The following is a 5,654-nucleotide window of genomic DNA, read 5'->3' as shown; positions in this document are numbered from 1 at the left end:
GAACTCCATGCTACTAATCTCTGGCTGAATGTGGAGCCAAAAAAATGTAAATTCCCTGAAGTGTGATAGCAACCTGCAAGCTACCTGCACATCCAATAGTAGAGGGTAAAAAATCTAACTGCTGGCTGAAGCACAACTTTTGACCAGTAAGTGACCTATGTAGAACCAGGGACAACTCCTAGGTTGTGGGGCTCAAAGATAAAAATAAGGGGGGATATCTCAGCAGGGACATCAGAGAGGCCCAATAAAGGAAACTACAGAGATGATGATGAAAACTGTATGATTGCACAGGTCTTCTTTCTTCTCTTAACTGATTTAAAGCAATTGGAAAAAACAATCCATATGAAACAGAATATACACAAACATAATATATATTTGACAACATGAGCACAACAGAAACAAGTAGAACTAAGCAGTGATGGAGTAAGGAAATGACGTCAGATGGTGATTGAAACCCAAAGGAAGAAATGAGTGAATCAATGGGTAAATAAGAAAACTATTACGAGGGGCGCCTGAGTGGCTCAGTGGTTGAGTGTCTGCCTTTGGCTCAGGTCATGATTCCCGGGTCTTGGGATCGAGTCCCACATCAGGCTCCCTGCAGAGAGTCTGCTTCTCCCTCTGCCTGTGTCTCTGCCTCTCTCTGTGTGTCTCTCATAAATAAACAAAATCTTTAAAAAAAGAAAAATTATAATGACAAATGTGATAGTATATACTTCCTCTTCTTCTCCCCTCAGCATCTTTAAAAGATGTTATATAAAGCAGTAATTATAACAATGTACTGTTTTTTATAAGATGTACATGTAACATATATGATGGTAATAGCACAAAAAAGCATGGGGGAAATGGAGTTACGTAGGAACAAAAAAATACAGAAACTATTTTCTATATTTCCTTGGAACTAAGCCAGTATAAATCTGACGTAGATTCTGGTAAGTTAAGATGTAGAACACCCCTTCAGAAAATAATTCAAAAATATATTTAAGAAATTAATGGAATTAAAAATGTTACACTAGAAAATACCCACTTCATGTGAAAGTGGATGGTAAAGGAAGAATAGAAGAACAAAAGAGGTATGAGACGTATACAGGACGAAAATCAATATGGCAGATGTGAATCTAACCATATTAATAACATGGGAAGAGATTAAACAAGTCAATTAAAAGACAAAGATTGCCTGTTTGGATTTAAAAAAATTATGTTCTGCACAGGAGGCAGATTTTAATGTAAAGAAACGAATAGGTGGAAAGTAATCAGATGGAAAAAGATATGCCAGGCAAAAAACAGCCATGTCAGAGCTGAAGTGGCTATGCCAATATCAGGTAAAATAGACATTAAAGCACACACTCAGGCGTCCTGGGTGGCTCAGCGGTTTAGCGTCGCCTTCAGCCCAGGGCCTGATCCTGGGGACCTGGGATTGAGTCCCACATCGGGCTCCCTGCGTGGAGCCTGCTTCTCCCTCTGCCTGTGTCTCTGCCTCTCTCTCTCTGTGTCTCTCATGACTAAATAACAAATAAAATCTTTAAGACAAATAAAGCACACACACATACAAAAATGTTATTAGAGATAAAGAGGGGTATTTCATTGTGAAAAAAGTCAATCTATCAGAAGGAAAGGAAATTTGGAACACAGACAAAAATGTAGCAACACAGTGCTGAGTATTCAATAGATCAAAGAAGAAAATGAGAAATTAGAAAATGCTTTGAGGGCTGTCTGGGTGGCTCAATGGGTTAAGCCTCTGACTCTTGACTTTGGCTCACATCATGATCTCGGAGTCATGAGATCAAACTCCATGTCAGCCTCCATGCTGAACCTAGAACCCGCTTGAGATTCTTTCTGCCCCTGCCCCCAACTCATGCTATCTCTCTCTCTATCTCAAAAAAAAAAGTAAGAAAAAAGAAAAGAAAGGAAAATACTTTGAAATGAATGAAAATGAATACATAACATAGCAAAACTTGTAGGATATAGCTAAGGCAGTCTGCATAAAGACATGCCTATATTAAAAAGAAAACCTCAGATCAATAATTCTGATAGCGTAGGCAAAGAGGACAGTTTCCCAGAGACAAACTGAAGAAGAAATAGAAAATCTGACTCAACCTATACCAAGAAAAGAGATTGAATTGGTAGCTTTAAAACTTCCCAGAAAGAGTAGGACCAGATGGCTTCCATGGTGAGGTATACCAAATCTTAAAAGTACTGATAGTAGTCTTTCTCAACTTCTTCCTGAAAAATAGAAGGGCTCTCTTCTTCAGGACACATATGAGCTATTAAAACTCAATAAGAAAAAGATAAAGAACCCAACTTTAAAATGGGCAGAGGATTTGAATAGATATTTCTCTGAAGAATATATACAAGTGGTCAATAAACACATAAAAAGATACTTGAAGCCATTAGCTCTGAGAGAAATGTAAAGCAAAACCTTGGTGAGATACTACTTTGCACCCACTATGATGGCTACCAATAAAAGATAGACAATAACAAATGTTGACAAGGATGTGAAGAAACTGGAACTCAGTGCATTATTGGTGATACGGTAAAGACACTTTGGCAAACAGTTTGGCACGTCTTCAAAATGTCAAACATAGAGTTACCTACGACTAGGCAATGCCACTCTCTCACTCCAAATTTATACCCAAAAGAAATAAAAGCACACATTCATCCAAAAACCTGTCAACAAAAGCTTATGGCAGAACAATTCTTTATAGCCAAAAAGTAGAAACAATCCAAATGACATCTACTGATGAGCAGAAAACTAATATGCAGTATATTCATATAGTTGAACATTATCTGGCAATAAAAGGACACGAAGTACTGATACATGCTAACACATGGAGGCACCTTAAAAATATAATGCTAACAAAAGAAGCCAATCCCAGAAGACCACACATTGTACAAATTGCATTTATATGAAATATCCAGTATAGGCCCAGGTAATAGTTGGTTGGGACTAGAAGGAGGAGAGGTAGGGAATGACTATTAATGGGGTAATGGGATTCTTTTAGAGCAGCGTGGTAGTCAGGATGCTCCAGGGAAACAGAATCAATGGCATGTATTGGAAAGAGATTAATGATAGGAATTGGCTCACACAATTATGGAGGCTGGCAAGTCCAAAATCTGTAGAGTTGATGTCTCAGTTTGAAGGCCATCTGGCGGGAGAATTCTCTCTTAGGGGAGGTTCAGCCTTTGTTCTGTTCAGGTATTTAACTGATTAGATGAGGCCCACTCATGGGGGGCCATTTGCTGTGGGCACCGGCTTCTATGAGAAAGACTCAGAGAACAAAGGGAGTGATGGAGCCAAATTGAGAATGGAGTGATAAGGATCGCAAGTGAAGACACAAAACTGAAATAAAAGAAAATATTTTATGGCAATGAGTTGTTAGACTGCTGGCCCGCAGCACAGTAGAGTCTAAGGACACGAAGGGATATGGAGCCAGCAGGCCCTGGCCTGACAGAATCCTTCTACAACATTGTGCCTCCTGAACACAGTTCAGATTCCTTGTCAATTGGCACAAACCTAACTCCATTCTATTTCCTCTGCAGGTGTACCCGAGACTATCAGAGGCACCACACCCCAGTTCTAAGGGAGATACCTTTGTCCGCAGCTCTTACTGGCCCTCAGCCAGTCCAGCATCGCTAGTTGAAGTAGGCAGGGGCATCTGGTGGCCTGGTATGCAAAAATTGTCCAGGCCAGCAAGTGTCCTGCTCCTAGCACTAGACATGGAAGAGACTGAGCCAACCAGCATAGGACCTGGGGGAATGTTGTGACACTGAGAGACGGATCGGAGTGGTGACTGGAACAACTTCCATACCAAAGTGAAGATGGAGCAGAGGACTGGCTGAAGCAGAGGAAGCTGGCTGGGAGAGAGGAGAGCTGACCAATGCAGAGACCAAAGCATTCCAGAGACCATACCTGCTGTGAGTGGGTCTGGAAACTGGGGTCCCTAGAGGTGCCTCCATTGTTCCAACCCAGATATATCATTAAAATGAATCACCCATTGCTAGAGGTAACTTGAATGGGTCTCTGCGTATGCACCAAAAATCCCTGGCTGGAGTAGGACCTCTTTCCCAGGAAACCCTTAGCTCCATTTCCAGGCACTCATTATGCGCTGTGTTGTTTGGCACGCTGGAGATTCGGCACTAGATGAGGCCCACTGGGCCTCTGCAGAGACCGGATTTTCTTGTGGACGGAGATGAAAATGTTCACTACTCGCACTGAATTCCTTAGCCCCCGCCCTGTGCCATGCACTTGACTCCCCTGGCCGTGTGCCTTTGATTCACCCTGTTCACGGTGATTCCTCTTCATAGAAGTCCCTTTGCCTGCTAAATGCTACCCCTTCCATGCAGCCTTCCAGAATCCCTCAAGCAAGATTAATTTCCCTTTTTCTTGTGCTACACACGAAGCACTTCTGTAGCCATTGTGACACTCCTGCCATTCTGCTTCGAGTTAGAGTTGTTTATATGCCTATCTCATCCTCAGGAACTTAACTCCTTGAGCACAGGAAATGGGCCTGATGCCTTCTCCCTAGGGCCTATCACTGAACCTTCCACCCAGGATCCCTTCACTGCATTTTGGTTCAACTGAATTAAATTCAACCTATGAAGGATGAGGGAGGGAGACAGCGAGGAGGACATTCACCCTTTTCTTTTGTTCCCAGCTTCTACAGCCAAGCAGATGGCCACAAAATGGTGGCATGTATCTGAAGACTTGTCCACCTGCCTTCCTACAAGTCCAAATCATCAGCAGCTCGGACAAGTTAGTTATTATTTTCTTTTTTTTAGCCTTGGCATGTGGTCTGTGTTGCCTAGCTATGAAGAAGGGATAATGAAATACTTCCAAGTGCTTTGAACTGGCAAATCTGTGTTTATACAATTACATGAAAACAAGCTAATGTGATGGCCTTGCTGAGGTTTAATAATGTCGAGGGCAGGAAATTATAGTCCCCTGACTACATGTTTCACTGCAGATTGGTTTGCATCTCATCAGAAAAGAATCTTGATTTGGAGCGGATTATCCCTTCATGGAGAGGGGGTTTGCTATAAATAAGGGGCTAGAGAAATGAATTCTGAAGTCCATTTTATTTTTTCCTTAGAGACACACACAAGGATAAGTGGATGACTGTCAGCTTCTGGGCTGCACCAGAAAATTCCACTAACTATTTGCAGGTGGCAGCAACATAAATAATAAGGGAGGTCTTCTCATGAGTCCAGGCTTCTCTCTCAACCCATCCTGCCAAGCCCCACTGACATTGCCAAGACCTGATAGACATACGCCAGAGTTGCAGCCAATGCAGTACTAGAAAGTGCACTTAGCTTACAATCAGAAGACCTAGTTAAAGACCCAGAGAGCCACCAATTTATTTATTTTTGTTTTGTTTTGTTTTTTTGAGAGCCACCAATTTAGCCATGGGATCTTGGGCATGCCTCTGACTTCTTAAGACTGCTCATCTACATACTCAATAATTGCTTAAGGTCTCTTCCACAGCTTGAGTTACATTTATGCTAGTTCATTAGACTGTTGTTTCACATCTACAAAATTACCCGAGCTGACTCAGCAACATTAGGGTCATTTTTCTAATTTCACTGAACCACACACACGTTCTGACCTGATTCTCCTTGTGACTAGCTCTGCATCTGTCACACAGTGGCCTAAGGTAATG

Source organism: Canis lupus, chromosome 15 (genome assembly GCF_048164855.1).
Source record: "Canis lupus baileyi chromosome 15, mCanLup2.hap1, whole genome shotgun sequence".
In the NCBI taxonomy this organism is placed as follows: Eukaryota; Metazoa; Chordata; class Mammalia; order Carnivora; family Canidae; genus Canis; species Canis lupus.
The sequence above is the reverse complement of the archived record's forward strand: the minus strand, read 5'-3'. Positions refer to the sequence as shown.